This window comes from Cuculus canorus, chromosome Z (genome assembly GCF_017976375.1).
Source record: "Cuculus canorus isolate bCucCan1 chromosome Z, bCucCan1.pri, whole genome shotgun sequence".
Classification (NCBI taxonomy): Eukaryota; Metazoa; Chordata; class Aves; order Cuculiformes; family Cuculidae; genus Cuculus; species Cuculus canorus.
Genome location: NC_071441.1, coordinates 61,202,262 through 61,217,876, shown reverse-complemented (window position 1 = coordinate 61,217,876; position 15,615 = coordinate 61,202,262). Strand labels below are relative to the sequence as shown.

General features: G+C 41.4%; 1 long non-coding RNA gene across 3 annotated transcripts in view; it reads right to left on the bottom strand.

Moving 5' to 3' along the window:
• Positions 1 to 12,677, bottom strand: part of LOC128850391 (uncharacterized) — a 46,224-nt gene extending 33,547 nt beyond the window's left edge. For all 3 annotated transcript variants that reach the window (XR_008447787.1, XR_008447789.1, XR_008447788.1), the window contains exon 1: positions 4,787 to 12,677. This is a non-coding gene — a long non-coding RNA (uncharacterized LOC128850391). The remainder of the gene's footprint in view (positions 1 to 4,786) is intronic.
• Positions 12,678 to 15,615: the final 2,938 nt, after the last annotated feature.

The following is a 15,615-nucleotide window of genomic DNA, read 5'->3' as shown; positions in this document are numbered from 1 at the left end:
ATATCCCAGTTCTATGTGCAGACAACCAGAGTGAAATGCTAAAATAAAGAAAATTAAGCACTTTGCCAAACAGTTGAGTGTCAAACTTGTCATTGACTGAAAATGTAAGGCTGAAGCAAAATACAGAAATTTCAGAAAAACACCCTAATCAAATACATTTATTTTATTTTCGTTAAGTCAATTAAAAATAGAGCATTAATTCAGTTGCAAAGTGACTAGGTCATTAGCTTGATTAGATATTTTGAGATGCAGAATATTTTACATTTAGGAGATAAAATCTGGCAGTGAAGCCCAGTGGATATGGAATTGGATTAAGAATTAATCCTTTAATTGGCTGGGCAATTGGGCAAAGCACATAATCCCTCTGCATGCCTCATATTTCTTTATCTTTAATACAGAGTTTTTATGCTCTCCAACTTTCACAAAGTGCTTTGATATACACAGATAAAAGGCTTATATTAATTATTACAGATGAATACTGAAATGCCATAAAAGCATTGCTTAATGAAATATTGATTTAAAAAATATCAAGTGGGACTAACTCCTTGCCTTAGATATTAAGGAAAAGGCTGTGAACCAGGGGTCTCAAATCAGTCTCCTCAGAGATGATTTGCCACTCTAAACAGAGGAGCAGACAGAAAACTGAGTTATCGTGTTGTTCAGTGGAAAAGCCAAGTCCTGGGTCTCCTAAATGACCAGCTGCGAGTGTCATTAACAGCCCAACCACATTCACCTAAGACTCCATCACCGCTCACAGGAAGATCTCTGGTGACTTGAGAGTCCTTGGGATGTTTTGGGTTTTTTTAAAGTGGAAATGAAGCCTAGGGGAGTTGAAGATACAATTTCAAGTCTTGGAAAAAAGCTTCCAATTTTGTGCTCTGTCTCTTTCAGTGGAAAATGGTCAGGACCTATCAGGGGGATGGTAGCATTTAAAGCTTAGTAGCTAATGAGGCTACTTGGAATTGCAGAGACCAGGGACGGGAGGAGGAGGTGGCAACGTTTTCTGCTAACTAAATTAAGGAATCAATAGAAAGCTGTTCAAGCTTATATTTACAGAGACATTTACAGGATCCCACAAACACCTACAGTTTAATGCGCCATGAGTGTTTTAGGTGGCAGTGGTATGCTAAAGCACTTCCACATAACAGTAAGAAAGTTTCTTAACTGCAAGGGCAATCTGACAACAGCCTTGTAATTGCTGCTTTATCATTAGAAGTGCTTGAAAATAGGCTGGAAAGCTACTTGGAGTGTCTCGGAGGTGAAAAATCATGTGAGTAAGATGCAATGAGTTAAACTAAATAATGTGATCTTTCTACCCTCACAGTTACAAAACATGACACTTTTCTTTTTATGCTGATATTAATGTATTTTTCTGAATTGAGCCTTTTTGTATGTGTTACTGCATTTTTTTCTCTCACCATTCCACATTTTTTTCCCAAACACATTTTCCCCGTCCTTCTTTATGTCATTTCATGTACCAGATGGCGTAGAGATAAAACTGACCACAACCATGTCTCCTGAAGACACAGTGTATGCTGCCGAAAAGTTTAACAATCTAACCTGGCTTTGCTTCCCTGCCAGAAAATCACCGGGCAGAGTGACGGGAGACAAGCAGGGCTGACTCAGATCTCAAGCCCTGAGACTGCACCTGCCAGCGCATCGCAGGCCACAGAGCCAGCCAACCTGCTGGTGCTGCTTATCCAACAGAAAAAGAAAAGAGACACGTGCAAAGCGTGCTCTCACCTTTGTTTGTTCCCCAACCTACATCTGCCGTTTTAGAAAGGAAATCTGCCTGTCAGAGAGGCTGGTGGCACAGCACAGCTGTTAGCATTTGCACCATGCTTGGTTTGAAGATGAGCACCTGGAAACCAGGAAGGATTTTGGGCTGCGTCTGCATAAAGCCAGGCGAAGATCTGACAATGGCCTGAGTAGACTCCAGTCAGGTATTTTATCACAGATGTGATTTAAGTGCATCTCTAATCTCACTGAAACCCGCAGGACCATTCACATCTCTCCATTAAGGCATTTTCCATAAGTACTTTGTTGAATCTGTCCCTGGGACCTTATTGATTTTTGGGTTTAGCCAGGTTTAGACTGCTTAACCCACACAACAGTTTGCCAAAGTCTAATTAACAACCCCGCCACCACTTATGTGACCCAGAAGCACAGTTTAAAGCAGAGATGGAAGTGAAGACAGATGAAGTGAAGAAAGATCAAGGCTCCTATGGGATGAGAGTCACATAACCTTGTATGAAGTGCCTGTGCCAGGACTAACTCAGCTGTCTTCCACAAGACCCTTGCAGGAGTAAGGTGATATTCAGTGGGAATTGGGGTTTTGGAATTTGGCACTTAATAGCAGAGAGCACACACTGAGATGTGAAAACACAAAATGAGGAAAAGAGTAAGCAAACAGCGAGTGTCTGGCACAGCCCAGCCTGTAGAACCCACCCTCGACACGTTTGAAGGGAGCCTCTAGACGAGCAGGATGACTGAGCTTGTAACCCCTGGCACCAGGGGACGTGTGCACTCTGCTCAGCCTTCTGCAGCCTCTGTGCATGGTACATTAAGAGAAGCAGTTCCATACAGCACAAGTAACAAAAGCCAACAGAAAAAAAAAACCCACCACATTTACTGGTTTATGGCATGAGGGCAGGGGAAATCTTTCATCCATCCAACCTCAGCAATGGATTTCTGGGTTTTCATTGGCATCAGTGAGAGAACTGCAGGCACAGAGTCTCAAGACACATTAATTCATGTCCCTCTATCCTTTCCAGACACCCTGTGCTGCGTACAAGAGCCATTGTTAAAAAAAAACCAAGCCCAGCAGAGGGGATTTTAGGGCTCAGTTTTACTTTTTCTCCTGGGAGCAGGAGTACAGCCCTCTGTTTCCATGACTGCCTTATGTCAGTCGTTTTCTTGGGTTAGCCTGGTCCATGATCCCACAAGAGCAGACAATATAGCAGCATAAATAAAAAATATCTCCACAGAAATAATTTAAAGGGAAGTTCTAGAAATAGACTGAGTTCTCACCCAGGGCTTCAGTTTTGCCAGCGATGGTGGCTTTGATGTGCCTTCTTCAGATGCCATGCTAAATTCATACATCCACCTCATTTTAAAGAGTGGCAAAATTAATCCTTATTTTAGCTTTGTCACTTCAGAGAATGTACACCAAGGAGGAATCAGGCCATTAAAATAGATTTGAACTCAAGCTAGAGAGGTGAAAGCCTAATGCTTTATGAGTATCCATTAAGTATCTAGTAAAAGTGCAGAACATTCCAGACTTTATCCATCTGATTTTATAGTTAACCGAATAATGGCAACAAATCCTAAAGCTGGAACTATTAAATTCTTCATATAAAAACAAAAGCTGGGAATCAGCAAAAAACTGGAAAGTGTGGAAAGTTTGACTTTGGTTCCCTTTTTTTTCTCCCCCACTGGAACTTCTCTCCCACTATCACTTCAGTGATTCAAATTCTACTCCACCATCTGTTCTGAAAAGAAACAAATGGAGTCTGTCTAATTTCTGGAAATTCTGAAATAACCTGGGTAATCTGGTTCCAACAAAGAATCTGCGTAAGAGTCAGCATTCTAATCTTTATATTATACAAGAAAAATGCAGCTGTGACTGGGTCAAAAGAAAGCTTATGGAACAGAATGCAAACATCACAACAGAGGAAATATACACCCCAAAAATATATTTACTCCTTCACTGCATTGCTCTGCCTAATGTGCCTGTTCCCTCAAATGGCAGGGCAGTATCTCACTTGAGCTGCCAGACTGCGTAACAAGTCTGCAGGATGTTCACCACAAAGTTACTCCAGGAGGTTCCCGTGAAGTTCCAGATTAAAAGCTAATATGCAACTTTCAAATCTGTAATCCAATTTGGTAGATTTGAAATCATGTTTTTAATCTTGCCAGCTGCCCATGAGTTATACAGCATGAAGAGCATCCTTTCTCCTTGATGGCCAAGGCAACTGTACATCATCTTTTCACTGCGATGTGTTGAAAGAGATGACAGATGAGCCTCCTCCACCTTCCTGTTCAATGCTAAGAGGTGCAATATTAATGACAAAGCACATCAGGCCGCAAGAAGGGAAAAAACCCTTTGTTTGAGGGGAAAATGCCTTTTAGCAGAGCTCCTACACTTTTTCATCAGCATTCCTAACCTAACAATCTGCAGATTTTTTCATCTGCATTCCTTCTTTCCGTGCAATAGCCTGTAGGTGTACACACAGCTAACAATCAAGTATGTGCATAAATAGTTACAGAAGCATTCTATAAAGATTGCTGGTTAAATGTACCATGACAAACTAGACATCGTAGCATGGAGTCTTCACTTCCAAACACCACACCTGCTGAACATTGCAGGCTTACTTCATAAAGGTCTATAAAATAGTCAGGCCATTAAAACAGGTAACTGCTTTTCAGGTTTCCCCTGCAGAAGAGCTTGTTCTATCAGCCTATGAGGCTGAAAATGAACTTCTGATGAGGGCTTTTATCACTCCTGCTGGAGATTTCTCTTTGGTCTTATAGGCTTCTGATAGGTCGGTTCCAAGACCATCTACTGTGGGTGATATATAGGATGCAGACATACAAACACAGCCAGTGGAATTCTGAAATCTCTGAAAGACCCAAAGCTTTCTTTTTCAAATACGTCTGCAGACGCACCCAAGAGTCTTCCCGTGGCTAACACACACACCCCTTAGTTTTTCTTTACTATGCATGTAGGATCCAGCCAGAAATGATGAGAGTGCTAGTTCTAGAGATTAATGGGTAAAGGACTCACCTTAAGAGTGAGCTCCGTAGCAGTTCTGAGCATGACATTATCCTGATAAATGGCTCCCAGCTGAAGTTTAGCAGTCAGAGCCCTTGCTTCTGCCACTTTCCTCTGGGAAGCTTGACAAATAAGAAAGCAGTCTCTGTGCAGAACAGAATTATTTCAGCATTACTCACATGGTAGTAGTACCCACAGGCCCCTTTCAGAACAGGACTGCCTTGCTCTGTCGTTGTACATGCAATCCTATCCAAAAAGTTATAAAAAGCAAATCCCACCAAAACAGCACAAGTCAGAAAGAATCAACTGCAAATAAAAACCGATCCACACAGCACCCTGAATCCTGTATGAGTGACAATCTTTATAAGAAAAGAAAAAAGAAAATTATTTCAAAATAATTTTGAAAGTTCTGGAAGGGGCTTACATATCCCCTAGAAGATGAGGCCAGCAGTGGGAGGGAGAGAAATATAAATAATTTTTGCAAAGTTCTAAATGCTGAGACAATTGTCACCACTGGTCACCAAAAATGGCAACCTTAAACAGTTCTTTCATATAAAGCAATATTCTTCTTTCAACAACATCTTCCAGACTGCAAAGATTAACTGAACTCTACATCATCACAGCACAGAAATTATTTCACAAAAGGGTTTTATTAGGTTGCAGTTAGTGGACCATATGTTTCACGGCCCACTGCAGGGCTATGCAGAGCTACCTTTACTTGCCTCGGTAGCATTTCCATGTTGCTCAATCTAAATAACTCTGCTGAGAAGCAAAATACACTAGACGGGGCAATGGGCTGCTCTTTCACGCCTGCTACAGCACCTCAGCTAGCCCAGGCATCTCTACACACCGCTGCATGGACCTACCTTTGTTCCCATTTTTCATTTTCATTTGCCGTGGAACACTCACTAGGTATCCTTTCCTCAAGAAATCCTACTTTGCAGCATCTCAGGTTCCCTAATTAGGATGAGGTTGGGTGCAAATGGCATAGTGAGTACAGGAAAAATAGATATTTCAGCATTAATTAGCTCTACATAACAATCTGGACGTCAAATGAATTTATGTGCCATGGTCTTAGGATTCATATAGTAACAATGTAAATTCTTCGGTATGATTATCATATTTTTTTAAATACTATTAGCTAAATTTATAGCATCTATAAATTTATAAATTTATAGCAAGGAGAGGCATGATTTTAAAACAGAATTCCTGGGAAGTTAGAGTGATTCCTTCTAGACATCAAGTCTACTATCCAGAAGCCAACCTGCTTGGTCAATTTCCTATGAAAAGATTATCTGCATTTAAAAATGTACAAAAGCAAATAAACACTTTCTTTCCCTTTCAATTTAGGCTCCATTTTATCTAATGAGGCAGACACTGAAGCTGTACTTTGCATATCTGGCTTTTATGGATCAAAGAATAAATATTGCCTTGCATGTGGAATTTTTTACTGTCAGGGAATAATTCCTCTTGTTCTTTTTTTTTTCTTATATTACTAGACATCACTGTCACATACTGACTTTTGAAGTTTTCACAACGCGTAAAGATAGTTCCACAGATGAAGCTTGTTGGAATTCAAAGTAGGAAATAATTTTTCATCTGCTTCCTTTGTCTGCTGACCATTTGACTTTCTTGATCCAACAGGGGATGTGAGTGAGCACTGCCTTTATTTAGGCTGATGTAATGCCTTTAAAATGGATCTTAACAGAGGCAGTAGACAAAATTCCTAATAGTTAAGTTCTTTGCTCAATTTATTAACTTTCTGTATCGGTTTTAGAGATTGCCAGACTCCTATAACACTACAATTCTTTTCTCTGCACTTTATATAAACAACACCCGATAAATAATTTGACACCACCTTGTGGTGAACTCATTTCAAATAAAAATTCTCTATCCCCTCACCTCTGACCCCAGCCCCAACTCCAAATCAGCAACAGACTCTAAGGATCGAGGTTATGAATACCTATTAATTTGAAAAGAAATCAAAAACAATTTAAGAAAGACTATGGCAAGCAGGCATCTGCCCTTGAACAACAGACAGAAACTTAGATCTAGTCCAAAGCACTTTTAAACTACTCTTCATGAGTAAATATGATCCCAACTGGACATTCCACCAGACAGATGCCTCTTGGCTATCTTCAGACTTCATCAATAAGGACAATTTCTGTAGATCTATCTGAAAGTTGCGAGTAACTATATGGCCATAAATTCAAGATTCAGCTGCATCCTTTGATTTCACTTCAAGTTTTTGTAAGGAGAGTTAAAAATCTTTGGGACTGAAATGTGACATTTTGGTTCAAGAAGCCTTTGGCCTCTCTTTTATGAGAAACTGCCTATCATTTTATATGGTTGCAAAAGTTTTCACAGCCTGAAGATATGTCTCAGGAAAATGTTGAAATAAAAGATATCTTTATCTTTAGTAGGGAGCATATTTAAGCCAATTCTTTTATGGACCTTGGACATAACACAGAGGTATCAGAGGAATAACAACAATCTAACACCTAGTACTTGTTATCTCGCAAAAATAGAACTAAATACTAGCAATGAAAGCTGGTTAAAAAACCAAAACAAAACACACACAAACATACACAAAAACCCAAAAGAAAACACCAACCAAACCAAGATCCCCCAAAACCTCACACATCAAAGAGAAATTATGATAGTAAAAAAAATCCAATTATGCTGCCTGGATATTGAAAACAACAGATACAAGCAATAGCTAGGAGAACAAAGGAGGACATCCTCCCACTGTTTTCCCCAGACAAAGCAATAAATCCTTGCCCAAGAGCTGACATTAACATGGACATCAGAAAAATCACTGTATCCTGATTAGCATGTTGGTGTTCATTTACAATATAGAACTGGACAACCAGGAAAACTTGGAGGACTATGTAGAATTTTTATCCCCAGAAATCTATCACACTGTGCTTTCCTGAAAAATAATTCTGACAGAAAATAAGAGCTATACGTAAATGAGTAATGCAAGAAAAAGACAAGGTGAAGACACAATAAACTCAGGGCTGGTGTACAGAATTTACTAACTGATATGCCTCGACTGAGAGAAATGAAGTGTCAGCATCCCTCCAAGGGGATGAAGAACTAGCAGGTCTCAGAGAGCAATGTGAGAAATGGTGACTCGGAAAAGGAATTTATCCACCAGGCAGTCAAAAGCATTTAGCTGGGGTTCAAGCAGGAGCCACAGTAATGCAGTCCATTCACATAACAAAGATGCTTGAAGAAGTTGAGTCCTCACATGCTTGCTTATTTCCCTCCTTTCCAGGGCAGCCAAACCACAAACCCAACTCCTGAAGCACCAGCAGCAGCTTATTTGCCACACAGGAGGGGAGGGCATCAGCCCTTTGAAACCCAAGAACCCCTTCCTCAATTATGGGCACCTGTATGGTGAGTATGGAAACAGATAGCTATGGTGTGAAGTCTAGATAAAAAGATGGAATGGAAGACGACCTGTGAAAAGTGGAGGTGGAGAAGATGGAAAGAACCGTGAAGTCAGAGCTCACCAGGTGGGGAACAAGCTCTTCAAGTCTCTCTTAAAAATTTGTCATTATATGAGTCATCCATTCCAAATGCCAAAATGACTGTGCCCAAAACCCAGTTCATTAACTGTCAGGTAAACACTGAGTTCACTGAGGTTTCTAATATTGCCCTAGAAACAAACTGACCATAAATGTGCAAAATTCTTCTGCCGGTAGTTAATACAACAGAGAGGGATCCCACTGGAGAAAGACAAAGTACCAGGACACATCTCTGTGTGTGTATGTCCACAGCTCTGATTCACCCATCTCTGATATTGGTGAAATGAAGGGAGATAATGAGTAAACAGACTCTGTTCAGGAGACACGCAGTGTCCCAAAGAACACTTCCACTTTAAGCTCTAATTGGTAGAACAGTAAAATGTTACTTGATCTTGTGATCTTATAGGAGTATAATTGTGCTCAATAGAATAAAAATGAGTTTCATATAAACATTCCCGTGCCTTCTTGAGCAAGGCTGGCTGGCTAAGCCCAGAGAGTTGTGGTGAATGGAGCTAAATCCAGTTGGCATCTGACCACAAACAGTGTTTCCCAGGGCTCAGTGTTGGGTCCCGTTCTGTTTAATATCATTATTAATGAACTGGATGAGGGGATTGAGTGCTGCTTCAGTCAGTTTGCAAATGACACCAGATTGGGTGGGAGTGATGATAAGCTCAAGGGTAAAAAAGCTCTGCAGAGAGATCTGAACAGGTTGGATCGACGAGCAGAAGTCAACCACATGAGGTTTAACAATGTCCCCGCACTTGGGACATAACAACCCTGTGCAGTGCTGTAGACTTGGGGAACAGTGGCTAGAAAGCGGCTGGGCGGAAAGGACCTGGGGGTGTTGATTGACAGCCAACTGAACATGAGCTAGAAGTGTGCCCAGGTGTCCAAGAAGGCCAATGGCATCCTGTCTTGGATCCGAAACAGTACAGTCAGCAGGACTAGAGAAGGGATTCTGCCCCTTCACTTGGGGCCGCACCTCAAATCTTGTGTTCAGTTTCGGGCTTCTCACTACAATAAAGACATGGAGGTGCTGGAATGTGCCCAGAGAAGGGCAGCGAGGCTGGAGAAGGGGCTGGAGAACAAGTGTTATGAGGAGCAGTTGAGGGAACTGCGGGTGTTTAGTCTGGAGAAAAGGAAGCTGAGGGGAGATCTTACTGCTCTCTACAGCTCTCCGAAAGGAGATGGCAGTGAGATGGGTGTTGGTCTCTTCTCCCAAGTAACAGGAATAGGATGAGATGAAATGGCCTCAAGCTGCACCAAGGGATGTTCAGATCAGATACCAGGAAAAATTTCTTTACCAAAGGAGTGGTGAATCATTAGAACGGGCTCCCCAGGGAAGTAATGGAGTTCAAAATACGTGTAGATGTGGCACTTTGGGACATGGTTTAACAGGAATGGTGGTGTTGGGCTGAAGGTTGGATTTGATGATCTTTGGGGTCTTTTTTCCAACCTTAATGATTCTATAATTCTATGAAATAAGAGGTGAGTAAGCTGAGATTTGACATCCTGACAACATGTAATAGAAGATAAATTTGAAGTAGCTCCTGCAAAACACTTTCTCCCTATATACCCACAAACCAAGTTTCAGTAACACCAGGAGAAACATCTGGGCTCAGCTACTATCCTAAGGAGAGGAGGAGAGGCTGCTCCAGCCAGTGGCTTGCTGAACCTGAAGAGGTGACGAAAAAAGCTGGGCAATCTAGCACACACAAAATTGGAATCAAAGGTCTGAACAGAGGAGTGTAAGGACTTGAGTGCTGCAGATGATGGCAAAGCATCTCTTTGTGGAGGTTAGGACATGCTTCCAATCAGAAACTGGAGATAAGATGGATGAAATACAATCTTGAGGTCTTGGATTAGCACCTTAAGTGACATGTATCAAAGACAGCTAGCAAGGGCCTAAATGTAACTTTGTCCTCTTCACACTCACTCTCCTAGCTAGGCAAAGGTACACAGAGCCAGATCAGGGTTGAATATTGCTTGCCAGTATGGTGATAAAGTGGCAATCGAGGTGTTTTGATTTGGGGTTTAGATGGTTTTATTTGTCAGCTTTTCGAAGAACCTCTGTATATTCAAACTCATGCTAATTGTAGCCAGTGTAACTGAGATTGTCTTGATCCTGAAAAAGAGCAGTGTGAAGCCTCTTGAGTGCCATAGACTGCCTACTGCATAACAGGACACAGAGTACTTCACATCAATACTTAAACACTCAATCTCCAAGCAGGAGGACGGACCTTTCAATCACACACAGCAAAACTGCAGGCACAGTATGTTAGAGGAGAATCTGAGATCCACCAGTCTGTGAATACAAAGTGCTCATCTGGAGATGCTTTCAGCTAATTCTTCAGCTGGGCATTGGTTTGAGCCACACAAACATGGTAGAGCACGGAAATTCCCAGATTAAAAGGATATCTTGTTCTGTAACAATGCCCTAGAGTAGGCAATAACCAGCCAAAATGATTATCCCAATGTGATGTCCAGCTGAGGCAACTGGCTGTGACACCTGCAACACTAAAATTTACATATTTCTTGGTGTTCAGATGTTCTGCATCCTGATGGTTATTAGTTTAATTTGAATTCACTAAAAAACATAGAATCATAGAATGGTTTGAGTTGGAAGGGACCTTAAAGATCATCTAATTCCTATCCCCTGTCATGGGCAGGGACACCTCCCACCAGACTGGGCTGCTCAAAGCCCCATCCAACCTGACCTTGAACACTTCCAGGGATGGGGCATCTATAACTTCCCTAGGAAACCTGTGCCAGTTCTTCAGCATCCTCATTGTAAAAAATTTCCTCCTTAATTCTAGTATAAATCTGTCCCTCTCCAGTTTATACCCATGCTCCTATCACTACAGGCTTTTGTAATAAGTCCTTCCCCAGATTTCTTGCAGGCCACCTTCAGTACTGGAAGGTCCCTATAAGGTCTCCTCTAAGCCTTCTCTCCTCCAGGCTGAACAAGCCCAACTCCCTCAGCCTGTCCTCGTAGGGAAGGTTCTCCAGCCCTCTGATCATCTTTATGGCCTCCTTTGGACCTGTTCCAACAGCTCCATATCCTTCTTAGGCTGAAGATTCCAGAACTGGACACAATACTGCAGAGGAGGTCTCACAAGAGAGGAATAGAGGGCAGAATCACTTCCCTTGACCTGCTGGCCACGATTCTTTTGATGCAGCCCAGGATACGTTTGGCCTTCTGGGCTGCGAGCACACATTGCCGGCTCATGTCGAGCTTCTCATCGACCAGCATCCCAAGTCCTTCTCTGCAGGGCTGCTCTCAATCACATCATTTCCCATCCTGTATTGAAACTGGTGATTGCTCCAACTCAGGTGCAGGACCTTGTACTTGGCCTTTTTGAACCTCATGAAGTTCTCATAGCCCCACTTCTCCAGCCTGTCCAGGTCCCTCAGGATGACATCCCATCCTTGCGGTGTGGCAACAGCACCACTCAGCTTGGTGTCATCTGCAAACTTGCTGAGGGCTTACTTACAGAGCGGTGGTAAGTTGAGACTAAAACTTAAAACTGTAGATAAGCAGTACCTGCATAAAAATGAAGTATATGTGCATAGCTTCATAGCGCATGATATTAGGCATTAAAGGACTCAAAGCACAGCAATCAGACAGTGTGTCACAAATTCATTCTATAAAATTAAGCTATTCAAATTTCTAAGTGCCACATTTTGATTTATTTAATTTTTCAACCAGGAGTAGACACAGACCCTCTGGAATATGGGCAGAGTCTACTTGGTAGTCTGTGCTACTATCAGACTCTTTGCAGCACAGACCATGACAATATTTCAATTCAGTTCTGCATGGTTTTGGTAATATAGAATTATTTGTATCACAAAACTCAAATCTTTTATGTTCTTATCATTTGCTGATAAGAAACATATCACTCTTGCAAGCTCAGCAGCTAGTATTTATGTATATCTTGGTTTTGATCATGAACCATATCTTTTAGCAGGAAATTAAAATCTCTTGTAGAATAGTCTCAAATCCATGCTTACAAAACACATCAGTGAAAAGCGTTGCCGCTCTTCAGAGGATTTAACTTGACCGTGTCACATTAATCACCTCTGAAGCAAAAGAATAACTCATAATTATTTTCCATTACCTTGTGTTTGCTTTTTCAGCATTGCAAAAATGCCTGGGCCAGGGCTGTGGATAATAAATCTCACCAGATTGGCGGACAAGCCTTTGAGTGTTTTTTTTTCCCATCCTATGTTACATGTTAGCCTTTTTCTTCTGATTATAAAACTCTGTTGCAAATATAGGTACTTCTGAATGGTGTGTTCAACCTTCTGTTCCTTTCAGCACCATGCTCCTGTCAGTCCTTATAGATGGTAACATTAATCTATGGGGCTGTTCTACATCCTCTAGGATAAGCTCAGACCTATTTGCTTTTCAATGAAGTGCCTGAAAATACTAATAACCAAATAAACAGACTATATTTGCAGCTAACAGAAAGATCTTTTTGCTAGTGCAGCAAAACCTCTACAAAGAAAATGTTTATGGGATCAGAAGATCACTTAAGGAAGCAATGGAAACATTTGTTTCTTAGCAGGACTGATCCCCTAAAAAGGTGGATCAGAAATGTGACTCATATGCCTGAAGATTTTTTTTTTTTTTTTATTTCAAACCGGTTTTTCTGTATCTTACTGTTTCCTGATCTTTTCTGTTACTTAGCTGGTTTATTTAGTCACTTCCCTGTACCAGCACTACTGACTTTGGGTGTCATCATGATGAACAGTGCAATTTTACACAGTATAATACATTTGAGAATAGTATTCTACTGGCTTTAAGAACCTGTCCGAGTCCTCCAAAAGCACATCCCAACAGAAGATTCCTGACAGAAGAATGGCATCTCCTGATCTTTCTTTTGAAAAGTGGCCAGGGTACATATGTTACAGATAGGGAAAGAAGATAGCAAAATGTTAATTACAACCTAAGACTGTAGGGCAAATTATGGGCAAAACCCGTTAACTCAAGCTGCACAGTGAGCCAGGGTAAAAACAGTAAAAGATAGCAAAGAGGTCAAAGAAGAAACTAGCAAAGTTTGGAGGAAGGTTTTCACAAAATCCAAGGGAGCACCAGAACTTCAGTTCGTGGTTTAGCAGGATGCATCATTCCTACTGGGGCTTTAGAACTGTCCTCAGAGGTGCTGTTCACAAAAGCTGATGATGTAAAGACTAGAGACTAGGGAAAGTTATCTGTGCTTTTTAGATTATGTGCTGGAAGTAAGACCCACAACATCAGGATTTTAGCCACCCTGCACCCAGAGACAGCCAGGGACAGACATTCAATTTCAAATCACTTAATCAAAGTATTTGGAAATCAAATTCTAATTGTTTTTTTCTCCAAGCAGACTTTTCCTTGAAGACAAAGTGTTGTTACAGGCCAGCACAGTTGCATTTACCCCTTCTTCCTCATGCTCCGGCTCACTGAACAGTTACCAGTGAATTACCCCAGCACCGTGTTCTCAGACTGGGATAAGGATCAGCTTTCAAACATGGCAGAAATACATTAGGAGAAAAAGGAGAAATAAGGAGAAAAAATTATGCGAAGATTCTGTAGCATCTTTAGCTGGTCACCAAGTCATCAGAAAGATTCTGTCAAACTAAAGAAAATCATCAGATGCTTTTAACAAAAGCTGGTGTAAAGTATTCTTGAATATATGCATTGGCAGTCAAGAGGTAAAGCAGATGTTCACACAAGTGATTTCAAGATCTCTTGTATCTCTTTATACAAGAGATATGGCTTCTTTATCTGGAAGCTGACAGAGCTCTCAAGAGCTGGATTTTCAAGGGAGGAACTATTACTTTTGACACAGAAGTGGCTAACACAGAAGCTGAAGGCACTATATGATTTGAAACCGCTGAAATCACTTGACTTAAGATACCTGTGATGAAGGGGCTACTCCAGAAAATAAGAAGTACAGTCATGTTTGCAGCCTGGGTTTGATTTAGGTAGAGCTATGAAATGCAGAATGAGGTTCCAAGTTCATGCTTTCTGACCTTGCACACTAGAATAATGTTGATTAATAGGAAATTTCCTTTCTTCCAACATGCTGAAATCGTTATACCACAGGGATACGACCTTTTGCTCAGATACTCTTACACATTTATATCCAGGCCCTCCTGGAAGAAACTCAAGGGTAGACTTTATTCATCTAAATAGTAGTTAAAACATGAACTTTGCTCCAGGCAGCAGAGTAAGCTGCACCTTTGGCTTCTCTTTCACATTGACCATTTCAACTAAATATTCATTTAAAACCTCTCTGTTCCCAGAGAGAAGACTGATCTCAAAACTTACTGACTTCAGTGCTGCGAAAAAGATGTTCGCTAAACCAAAACTTGGTCTGTCAACACTAACAAACATAGCCTGTTCAGCCAGAAAGACATTACCCTGAGATGCTCTGACTTCCCAGTTGGGCACTGTTTGCAGAGGCAGCTAGAAAGAGCACTGTTCAGCTGTGCATGAGGTCAGTCAGGGCCTGGTATCTTTCATCCTGACATACAGGAGGGCTTCTACAGACTCAAAGGAATCAACATGTAGGCTATCAAACAGACTGGAAGCAGAAAAACAAACTAGTGGGAGATGGAGAAAGCGCAGCATTTGCTTGCTGTCCATGAAATATGAGTCAGTTAATTTGCCCTGCTATTGAACCTATGGATTGGAATGAGAAGAAACAAAGTCAGTTCACCTGCACACAGTGCTTTTCATTTTAACCTTCAAGAGATGAATCATCCAAAATAGCACAGATGTGATGAGTCTTGTTAGCACTGAGCACATGGTGCTCCTTCTCCTCCCTTCATTTGTCCTGAACGACCAGAGGGTTAATTCCAAAAAAGATGATTTGGTCTTTTTTACGCTCCAGTTTGTCCAAGCCCATAACTAGCACTTCAAAGAAAAGTTCTGCTGCCTGCACATGTGAATCTCTACAGCCATCTCAGAGACAGATAACGTATTCATAGAATCATAGAATTGTAGAATAGTTAGAGTTGGAAGGGACCTTAAAAATCATCTAATTCCAACTGCCCTACCATGGGCAGGAACATTCCACTAGATCAGGCTGCCAAAGGCCCCATCCAACCTGACCTTGAACACCTCCAGGATTGGGCAGCCATAACTTCTCTGGGAAACCTGTGCCAGTGTCTCACTACGCTCATGGTGAAGAAATTCTTCCTAAAGTCTAGTCTGAATCTGCCCCTTTCCAGTTTATACCCATCACCCCTAGTTCTATCTCCACAAGCCTTTACAAACAGCCCCTCTCCAGCTTTCCTGTAGCCCCTTCAGGTACTGGA